Here is an 11,622-nt window from a genome sequence, read left to right on the forward strand (position 1 = left end):
CGGGAAGTGGCTCGCGGGGAATTGTACCCCTACGCTGCAAGATTTACATAAACCAAGCCCCATTCCTGACCTCTAAGGCGGCTCCTCTCCTCCAACCCCCGCCCTGTCCCCGCCCTGCCGAGATGACCAATGGGCGGGCCGGCTGCTGAAGGGGGAAGTGACGTCATCTTGTCCGCCCACTTCGGGAGCCCACCGAGCCGAGGTAATACGCCTCTTACCCTTTATCTGAGATACCGGCGGATTTTGCCAGCCTCCTCGAATTCTTACCTTTTGTCCTGCGTTACACGCCGGGGAAAGGAATTCTGGGATCGTGTGTTATGCTGATCCAAAATGTTTTTAAGAAATAAAGTTGTAAAACAATGGATACAAGCACATATTTATGTATGTGTCTTGTCTGTAGACATGGAGATTCAGGGTTACATCTCAGAGTGCTACTCGGTGTATTTTCTGTGCACGTCCTTCCTACTTCAATCTCGTGGTATACCAGGGACCATGTTTTTCCTTTCCTCACCATACAGAATACAAGAAATGACGATTCTGAAAAAGAAGCTGATGACCAGAATAAGGGATAGGAAGATGACCTGTTTGCTTGAAGAGCGAGGTTGGTTTGTTCGTTTGTTTTCTCTTCCTGGGTGAGACTGGGTTAGACCTGAGGGCGGGGCGAGGGGAGGCTGAAGAAGGCAGCCAACTTGTGTTTTCAGACCGGAGAGCAAGGAGCGGGGTAACTTGATCCTTGAGGGTGCCTTTGGCTTAAGGGGGAAGCTGACTCTTCCGGAGAATCTTGGAGCCGACAACAAAGGAACTCAGCACCCAGCTAACTTCCAGGAAGAAGCTTCCTTTCCTCCCCCTGCTTTTCCCCTTTCCCCTCCTTTCTCTCTCTGCAGCCATCAGAAATAAACTCTGGCTCATTTCATCTGAAATATGCTTTATTCCAGGAATAGTAATAGCTCAGAGAATCTCTGAAAAAGATCTCTAGAAAAATCTCTAGAAAAGATAAGGAAACAGATTATCCCCTAGAGCCTCCAGAAGGTAAGGCAGCCCTATTGACCCCTTGATTTTAGTCCAGTGAGACCTTTGTTGGACTCCTAACCTACAGAACTGTAATATAATAAATGTGTGTTCTTTTAAGCCACTAAACTCATGTCACTTATTACAGCAGACATAGAACACCAATTCAATAAGTGTCTAGCACATTCACCTTAGCAGTAATAAGATGGGGGACATAATGAACCCTATATAAATCTGCAGGTCGTCTGTCTGTCTTAGGTTGACAGGTCAAGAGATATTGGTACATGTTTAAAGCATTACATTAGGTGTCTTTTTTCCCTTTCCGTTTTTTCCCTAAAGGACTCTCGCCCTATTTCCTGCACAGGTGTACCCAACATGGTCCTCACTGGAATTACAGCAAATTGGAAGACAGTGGTGGTGACACAGATTGATTTCATTTGCTTTTAAGAATGGGTTCTAACACATAGAGGGAAAGAATATAATTTATGGAAAGTTAAATACCGTAGAATCCTCCATTCCAAAGATTCATTTTTTGCAACTTTTTTTTTTTTTTTTTTTTTTTTTTTTAATTAGGGTGAAGAACTACTTTTCAAAGGGTGAAACACAAGAATGGCTTTTAGGAATTTTCCCCCAAAGTAATTTGTGACTGGATCCTGTTGCCGAAACTTGGCCTCTGTTCACCGGTGCCGAAGAGAAATGCAGAGACAGAGTTTTGGGTGAAGTAGAAAAGAGTCGCTTTTATTGCTTTGCCAGGCAGAGGGGGCCACAGCGGGTTAATGCCCTCAAGACTGTGTGACCCACCCTGGAGGGCGTAGTGAGGAGTCTTACAGTGTTCGAGGAGCAGGGCGTGATCAGCTCGCAGACAGTTTTCGGACTGGCTGGCATCAAGGTGAAGTTTCAAGCGTCATCAACCTTCTGGTCTCAACCAGTCCAGGGTCTGTGTGCTTGTGGGCAGCACTTTCCATCTGGAGGGGGTCTGCTCCCTGTAAAACCACTTAGGAGTGTGTGTCAGGCCTTTATCTGTAGCTTCAGTGAACTGGGAGTTCGGTGATTCTGCCATGTGGCGGATTTATAGTCTAAATTGTCGCCCGTTCCCCAGCCCGACAGCTGTTCTTTGTTTCTACACCTTCACATTCCCTAATCATTAACTCTTGAGTCAGCACTTTACTTCGAAAGACAAGGACACGGGGCCTCGTACACGGTTTCAATCCTGACCAGGTCTGAGATTTACACGATGCATATGCTGTTGTTTTCATGAATGTTAATGTCCATAAAATGAAGTTCTTAAAGGCATTATTTGAGTTCTCCATTGATTACTGATTATATCATCAATACCTTCCAGCCCTGGCAGCACAGGGAGGAAGGAAGAATTGCTGGGATGCTTGCATCACCACAGGGCAAGAGGTCCTCAAATTTTACTGCTTTATCTTTAAGTAATACTTCATAGTTCGGCTGACTTTTCATCCATTCTGCTGATTCTGCCAGTGAGTTCCTCTGTAGTGACAGCCAAAGGCACTTACGGAAAATACTTAAACAACCAAGCGTAAAGGCAGAAGTCGAGGTCACTTCATCTACTACGGAAGTGGGGCATGTGTCTACCTCAGGCCTGAGTCTTTTGATGGGTCTTTTGGTAATTGGTGGCGGTGGTGATGACAATGTTTGAGTTGTTTTATTTTTTATTTTATTTTATTTATTTATTTTTTTGGCCACGCCGGCGGGGCCTGCGGGACCTTAGTTCCCCGACCACGGATCGAACCCGTGCCCCCTGCAGTGGAAGCTCACAGTCTAAACACTGGACCGCCAGGGAAGTCCGTGAGTTTTTTGTTCATGTTGTTGTTTGTTTTAATTTTTCAACTGTTACTAGGAAATAATTGTGGAGCAAGTGCTTGGTTTTAATTCTGGAAAGCAAAAGAACGTAACTAAGGACTTTTCCCAAGGAATGCTTTGAGATCTTTATGTCAGTTTGTGGTGTGACTTACCCACTTTTCAATTAAGGATTCTTAATTAAAGGAAAACAAGCTTATTTATAGGTTTGAATCAGTCTTATAGAACAATAGGTTTTCAACTGGGATCCGCAGCCCACCCGCATCAGAAACATGTGGTTTGTGTTTACGTGAAAAACGCAGACTCTAGGGCCTCGCACCAACGAAACCTCTGGGGATTGGAGCCCAGGAAGGAGCTTCTGTAATCTCCACAGCTGATTCTGAGGCACTCTAAATGTAAGAACTGCCCTTTAATATTTTTAGATAAGGGGATTGTTACAAAATGACAAGACGGTAAATCATTCTTTTAAACTTAGACTTCAAGCATTAGACAGTGAGGTGAGCTCTTCGTGACAGTTTGTCTTTCCTATTCTTCCCCACTCAGCCTAGGGACTCGTGCAGAAGTTAGAAACAAAGTAGGGGAAGAAAAACTTATTTCTTTACACACATTTTGCTTTAATAGCCACCGAAAAGATTGTTTCATTTCCTCTCACTGACCCTGTCCACCAGTTATGTTGGCCTTTAACGTATCGCTATAGCAGCATGTATAAATATATATCATACATTTATTCACACATACACACCTTGGAAAGCACTGTGAAGACACAGACTAGGCTTTAGCACAACTGGGGGCCGCACACATGTCACTTAAAAATGATCACTGGTTCATTTACACAAGACTTTCAACAGGCTTGGAGTGGCCAGTAGCCCCCAAGTCCCAGAGAGAAGTTAGGATGACAAAATCGGACAGTATATTTAGAGTGAGGTCAGTAACTACTTGGAGATCATAAAAGAATAGAAATAGGAGGTCTAGGCTAAGCACGAGACGGCATCTGGGAATCACTGCTCTCACCACGTGGATTCAAAGAACTCAGGTGTTGCAGTGTAGACCGACGCCCAGCCTGACCGTGACCCAGCTGTGCTGGCCCCGGGTCAGGTCGTCGGGCCCCTGCCAACACTGTCCTGCAGGGCACCGCTGCTCAGTCCTGAGCTTTTCGATCTGCCCTGGAGCTCCAGCGTGGGGACCACATGCTCCATTGCTAGGAAGCAGGTCCTAATTCCCCTGAGTTGACCCTCGGTGGATGAGGCGAGAAATGTGCTGTTGCTGGTTCCCAAGCCCCTGGGGCGTTCAGAAGCAGTGCCACAAGGTCCTCTGCAAACTATGCCTGTTTTGCTTAGTGCTGGGCCCGGTGGACCTTGGCTGGTTATTCCTCAACTGCAAGAGAGGCTCTCTGCCTTTCGCCCTGCCCCACCAGTCCACATCTCTGACTCCTTCCAGACCCTCTAGCAGGTGTGGAGGAGTGGGGCCCAGATCCTCCTCAGCAGACAGGGAGCTGTGAAGAAGGGGGGCAGGCCCATCCTCCCTGTAGTTTTGTACTTATATCTTCCATTTCTCTCCTTCTTATGCTCATATTTCTTTTCATTTTGGAACATATAAGCATAATTATGTGTTTTAATATTTTTTCCTAACTCCATCATGTCTTTCATTTCTGAGTTTGTTTCTGTTGTCTGATTTTTGTGCTGGTTATGGGTCATATTTTCCTGTCCTATGTATAATACTTTTTTTTTTTTTTTTTTGCAGTACGCGGGCCTCTCACTGTTGTGGCTTCTCCCGTTGCGGAGCACAGGCTCCGGACGTGCAGGCTCAGCGGCCATGGCTCGTGGGCCCAGCCGCTCCACGGCATGTGGGATCCTCCTGGACCGGGGCACGAACGCGCGTCCCCTGCATCAGCAGGCAGACTCTCAACCACTGCGCCACCAGGGAAGCCCAGTATAATACTTTTTATTAGTAGCTGGACATTGTGAATTATACATTGTTGGTTACTGAATTTTGTTTTTAAAGATTGTTGAACTTTATTTTCCCCAGAAGTTAAGTTACTTGTGTTCAGTATGATTCTTTTGAGGCTTGTTTTAAAATTCATTCAGGGCAAGTCTATAGGAGTCTTTGCTCGAGGGCTCACTTGGACCCACTTCTACGGCATGGCCTTTTTGATGTCTCTATTGGATGCCCTGTATACTCAGTGAGATTTCTCCATTTTTCCACTCTGGCTGTAATGATCTCCAGCCCAGTGTGATCTCTAGGAATTATTTGTCTTCTTCCTAGTCACTGTGCTTTGCCTGGAATCTGTTCTTTCCCAGCCTCATGGAGGTTTACCCTACCATACATAGATTTATATTCAGCTATTGATTCATGGGGCGCATTATGTATATTTCAGTAACTCTTCTCTGTGTGTCTCCCTCCTCAGTTACTCTGTGCAAAAATCCAAGATTTCTTGAACTGTGTTTATTTTCTTTAACTCAGCAATTTTCCTGCACTTTGTTGTTGTTATTGTCGTTCCTACCCTGTGCCATATTCCAGAAATTGTCTGCAAGAAGAAAGCTTAGTTGTGGTAGGATTCACCTTGTTTGTTTTCTTTCAGGGGTCACAGTTCAGAGCTCCCTATTGTCCAATGTCTGAAAACGTTTTTTCCATATTTTGTCCAGTTTTTTTTTTTAAACGGTCACAGATTTATTTATTTATTTATTTATGGCTGCGTTGGATCTTTGTTGTTGCGCGCAGGTTTTCTCTAGTTGCGGCGAGCAGGGGCCACTCTTCGTTGTGGTGCGCGGGCTTCTCATTGCAGTGGCTTCTCTTTGTTGTGGAGCATGGCCTCTAGGTGCACGGGCTTCAGTAGTTGTGTCACACGGGCTCAGTAGTTGTGGCTTACGGGCTCTAGAGCACAGGCTCAGTAGTTGTGGTGCACGGGCTTAGTTGCTCTGCAGCATATGCGGTCTTCCCAGACCAGGGATTGAACCTGTGTCCCCTGCACTGGCAGGCGGATTCTTAACCACTGCACCACAGGGGAAGCCCCCTTTCCTGCTATTGTTAATGGGATCTTTTATTCTCTTACTTTTTTAACTGGTATATAGGAAAAAACATCAATTTGTGTATGTTGATCTTATATTCTTCCCCTTTATTGAACTGTCTTTTTAGTACAAATAGTTATTCAGTTGATTCTTCTAGATTTTTTAAATTTCCACTTATAAAAAACGTTACTGCATGTTACTGTGACCCTTAGTAAATGGCTTAAAAGGTAAAATAAATGTGTTTTCAGAGTAAGAATGAGTCAGTAATGCCTAACAGAATGACAGATAACCATTAAAATATACTGGCATATATGGGTCCAGGGAGGATAAATAGCAACTATCTGATTTTATTGCACTACCAGCCATAAAATTGTAGGCTATGTGGACTTTCAGTTTGACCCAAGATGATGAGTCTAAACTCTCATGTTACCGAACGCACGTCCAACCGCTTGCCGCTTGAAAGCCAATTCTCGAGAGACAAGTGTTGGTAGGAAAGGAAAGGTTGCTTTATTTCAGAGCCCGGCAACCGGGGGAGAGGGTGGGCTCCTGTCCGAGAACCAACTCCCAACTGCTCTTCAGGGGAAGGGGCTTTTAAAGGGGAGTTTCAGGGCTGTATAGGCAGAGGGAGGGAGCAGAACATCACAGTCAGCTCTGACAGTCATCTTGAAACCGGTAATGTGGTGGTCTGATCAGTGTCACCTTGGTTGTTTTAAGTACAGTTAATCTTTAGTTCCAGGGTTTGTTCCCATTTCTTTGAGGCCAGTTCTCAGAACTGTGGCAGCTTATGTCATGGCTTCAATTTGGTCATAATGTAGTCATCCTCCTCCCCTATTGGGGGCTTCAGTATCTGCAAAACAGCTCACAGAACATGGCTCAGAATATTGTCTATAGTCCTTAAGGAGGAACTAAAGGTCCTTGACTGTGCTTAATGATTAAACTATTATTATTTTGTCTTCTTTGACTGTTTTCCTTGGTTTCTGCATTTCCTCACTTCTCTGATCAAACCTATTCTTTGGCTAAAGATTTTCCACAGACAAAAGGCAGGCTGAGGACAGGGGGTGGGGCAAGGACCATAGGGTCTTGCTCCGTTTCACTAATATATCTCAACTTATTTATCTGTTAATCATTTTAAAGTTTACACACAGCAAATTCACTCTATTTTTATTTTTTGGTTTACTGCTTTATGAGTTTTAATAATGCAGAGATCCTTATAACCACCACCACAAGCAAGATAAAGAACAATTCTAACACTCCTTAATCAGTCTCTCAACCCACCCCTAATCCCCAGAAACCATTGATCTGTTTGCCATTACTACAGTTTTATCTTTTCCTGAATTTCATATAAATGTAAATATACATTATGTTACATTTTGAGACTGGCTTCTTCCACTTAGCATAATGCATTTCAGATTCATCCATGTTGTTTGTGTATTAATAGCTTCTTCCTTTTTACTGATGAGTAGCACTCTATTGTATGTTATTTATCTATTCGTTTGTTGAAGGCCATTTGGGGTTGTTTTCAGTTTTTGACAGTTATGAATAGGACTGCTATGAACCTTTATGTACAAGTTTTTGTGTGGACATGTGTTTTCATTTCTCTAGACTAAATACATAGAAGTAGGATTGCTGGGTCACATAGGTACTTGTTTAACTTTATTAGAAACTATCAACATGTTTTCCAGGATGATTATTCCATTTTGCATTCTTAAAGCAATGTAGGAGAGTTCCAGTTGCTATAGATCTTTACCAGCACTGGGTATTGTCATTATTTTTTATTTTAGCCATTCTAATAGGTGTGCAAGAGTTTCCCATTTGGTTTTCATTTTCATTTCCGTAATGACTAATGGGTTCATCATGTGTTTTTTGCCATCCATATATCTCCTCTGGTGAAGTGTCTGTTGAAATCTTTTGCCCCCTTTTTTTAAATTGTATTTTTTTTCAAGTTTTAAGAATTCTTTATATATTCTAGGTAAACGTTCTGTGTCAGATGTATGATTAGTAAACTTTTCTCCCAGCCCATGGCTTGTCTTTTCAGTCTCTTAATGTCTTTTGAGGAGAAGAAGTTTTAAGTTTCAACAAAGTCTAATTTATACATTTGTTCTTCTATGGATTATGCTTTCAGTTTTGTATTAAGAAATTTTTGCCCCACCCAAAGTCATGAAAATTTTCTCCTATAATTTCTTCCAAGAGTTTTATAGTTTTACATCTTACACTTAGGTCTATTGTCCATTTTAAATTCATTTTCTATGTGGTGTGAGATACAGTTCAAGGTTCACTTTTTTTTTGCATATGGATATCTAATTTTTCCAGGATCATTTGTGCAAAAGAGTGTCCTTTCTCCATTGAATTGCCTCTGTATCTTCATTAAAATTCAATAGACTGAATTTATGAAGGTCTATTTCTGGAGTCTATTCTGTTCCACTGATCTATGTGTCTATCCTTTCACCAATACCACCGTCTTCTTTACTGTAGTTTTATGATATATCTTAATGTGTAGTATGTCTTCCAACTGTGTTCTTGTTTTTCAAAATTGTTTTAGATACTTCAGTTTCTTCACATTTCCATATGAACTTTAGAATTATCTTTTCTATATTTGCAAAGAATTCTGCTGGGATTTTAATAGGGATTACATTAAATCTTTATATCATCTTAGGGAGAATTGACATCTTAACTATATTGAATTTTTCAATCAATGAAAAGGGTATGTCTCACCATTCATTTAGGTCTTCTCTGTTTTATTTCATCAACATTTTTTGATTTTCAAAATAAAGATCCTGCATGTCCTATTATAATTATACCTAGTGCTTCAATTATGAAGAGCTATTGGTACCATTTTTAACTTCTGGATTCCAATTGTTTATTACAAATATATAGAAATGCACGTTGATTTTTGTATGTTGACCTTTTCTATACTGTGACCTTGCTAATCACTTGTAAGTTCTAGTAGCTTTTTGTGTAGATTCCTTGGAATCCTCTACATGGACAAATGTGTTCTCTGCAAATAGGGACATTTCTTCCTTTCCAGTTTAAATACCTCTCATTTATCTTCCTTTTTAAAAAATATCTATCTATCTATCTATCTATTTCTTTATTTGGTTGTTCCGGGTCTCAGCCGTGGCACACGGGATCCTTGCTGCCGCATGAGGGATCTTCAGTTGCAGCATGGGGGATCTACGTTGCCATGTGTGGGATCTTTAGTTGAGACATGCAGGATCTAGTACCCTGACCAGGGATCGAACCCGGGCCCCCTGCATTGGGAGTGCAGAGCCACAAGCACTGGAACACCAGGGAAGTCCCAGTTCTTTTTCTTATTACACCATCTAGGATTTTTAGTACATTTATGTCTATAAATTGGAATTCATATTTTGTAGAATATTAAGTAAGAATCAAGCTTTGTGGGGTTTTTTCCACCTAACACCATTTATTGATAAGCTATTTTTCCAAGTGCTTTGCAGTGACAACTTCATCATAAATCAAATGTCTTTGTGTGCATGAACCAGTTTCTGGATTCTCTATGGTGCCCTATTCACCTACTTGACTATTCTTACACCAACAAAGCACAGTTGTAGCTTAGTACAGCAAGACTTCCACCTTGTTTTTTTTAACAAAAAGAATTATTGAAAAAAATATTTTTTGATTCCATTTTTTTAGACTTTTTAAAATTTTAGAGCAGTTTTAGCTTCAAAGTTAAATTGATAGGAGGTACAGAGACTTCCCATATACTCCCAGCCCCACACAGGCATAGCCTACCACATCATCAGCATCCCCCACCAGAGTGTTACATTTGTTACAATCAAAGAACCTACATTGACACATCATTATCACACAAAGTCTATAATTTACATTAGGGCTCACTCTTGGTGTTATATATTCTATGGGCTCAAACAAATATAATATAATAACCTAAATCCACCATTATATAGTCATACAGAGTATTTTCACTGCCCTAAAAATCCTCTGTGCTTCACCAATTCATCCCTCCCTCCCCTCAAACCCCTGGCAACCAGTGATCATTTTACTGTTTTCATAATTTTGCCTTTCCCAGGATGTTATATAGTCAGAATCATGTACTTTGTAGCTGTATTAGGGTTCTCCAGAGAAACAGAACTAATAGGATATATATACACATAGATAGATAGGTAGATAGTAAGAGACTTATTATGAGGTATTGGTTCACTGATTACAGAATCTGAGAAATCCCATGATCTGCCATCTGCAAGCTGAAGCACAGGAAGGCCAGTGGCATAGTTCCAATGCAAAATTTGAAAGCCTGAGAACCAGGGAAGCCAATGGTTTAAGTCATAGTCCAGTCCAAAAGCCCAAGAACCAGGAGCGACCATGTGTGAGGGCAAGAGAAGGTGGATGTCCTAGCTCAAGTAGAGTGCAAATTTGTCCTTCCCTCACCTTTTGGTTTTATTCAGGACGTTAATGGATTGGGTAATACCCACCCACATGGGTAAAGAGTGATCTTCTTTACTCAGTCTGCCAATTCAAATGTTAATCTCATCTAGAAACACCCTCGAAGACACACTCAGAAATAATGTTTTACCAGCTATCTGGGCATACCTTAGCCCAGTCAAGTTGACACTTAAAATTAACCATCACAGTAGCCTTTTCATTTTAGTTTCTTTCACTTAGTAACATGCATTTAAGTTTCCTCCATGTCTTTTGATGGTTTGGTAGTTCATTTCTTGTTAACACTGAATAATATTCTGCTGTCCAGATGTACCACAGTTTATTTATCCATTTCCCTGATGAAAGACATCCAAATTGCTTCCAAGTTTTGGCAATTACAAATAAAGCTGCTATAGAGACTTCCCTGGTGGTCCAGTGGTTAAGACTCCATGCTCCCAATGCAGGGGACCTGGGTTCAATCCCTGGTCAGGGAACTAAGATCCCACATACTGCAACTAAACCCACGCACCACAACTACTGAGCCTGCGCACTCTAGAGCCTGCGCGCTGCAACTAGAGAAGCCCACATGCCACAACAAAGAGCCCACGTGCTGCAACGAAGACTCAGTGTAGCCAAAATAAATAAATAATTTAAAAATGAAAAACAAACAAATAAAGCTAGTATAAACATCTGTATCAACAAAAGACTCCAAATAGCCAAAACAACCTTGAGAAAACAGAACAAAGCTGGAGGCATTACACGTCCTGATTTCAAACTACATTAAAAACGTATAGTAATCAAAGCAGTATGATACAAGCATAAAAAACAGACACATAGACCAATGGAAGCAAGTGGACAGCCCAGAAATAAATGCATACATATACAGTTAACTAATCTTTGACATGGTGCCAAGAATATAAAATGGGAAAAGGATAGTATCTTCAATAAGTGGTGGTGGGAAAACTAGATATCCACATTGCAAAAGAATGAAATTAGACCCCTATCTTATACCACTCACAAAACTAACTTGAAATGGAGTCAAGACTGAAATGTAAGACCAGAAACGATAAAACACTTTGAAAAAAACACAGGGAAAAGCTCGTTGACATTGGCGTTGGCAATGATTTTTTTAGATCATCCAAAATCGCAAGCAACAAAAGTAAAAATAAACAACTGGGACTACATCAAACCAAAAAGCTTCTGTACAGCAAAGGAAACAAGGAAATGAGAAGAAAACCTACAGAATGGGAGAAAATATTTGCAGATCCGATAACTGATAAGGGGTTGATATCTAAAATATATAAGAAACTCATGTAACTCAATAGGAAGAAAACAAATAATCTGATTAAAAAATGGGCAAAGGACGTGAATAGATATCTTTCCAAAGAAA

The 11,622-nt window shown here is 41.2% G+C and overlaps 1 long non-coding RNA gene across 3 annotated transcripts; it reads left to right on the plus strand.

Moving 5' to 3' along the window:
* The first annotated feature begins 162 nt into the window (after positions 1-162).
* On the plus strand, positions 163-8,298 carry LOC132484165 (uncharacterized). Of its 3 annotated transcripts, none has more exons than XR_009531161.1 (4): positions 163-202; positions 519-601; positions 1,582-2,820; positions 4,573-8,298. It is a non-coding gene; the product is annotated as an uncharacterized LOC132484165 (long non-coding RNA). The 3 variants fall into 3 exon arrangements; XR_009531160.1 differs by lacking the exon at positions 163-202 and having other exon boundaries at positions 262-601; positions 1,582-1,897; positions 2,744-2,820; XR_009531159.1 differs by lacking the exon at positions 163-202 and having other exon boundaries at positions 262-601.
* Positions 8,299-11,622: the final 3,324 nt, after the last annotated feature.

Source organism: Mesoplodon densirostris, chromosome 2 (assembly GCF_025265405.1).
Source record: "Mesoplodon densirostris isolate mMesDen1 chromosome 2, mMesDen1 primary haplotype, whole genome shotgun sequence".
NCBI classification, from domain to species: Eukaryota; Metazoa; Chordata; class Mammalia; order Artiodactyla; family Ziphiidae; genus Mesoplodon; species Mesoplodon densirostris.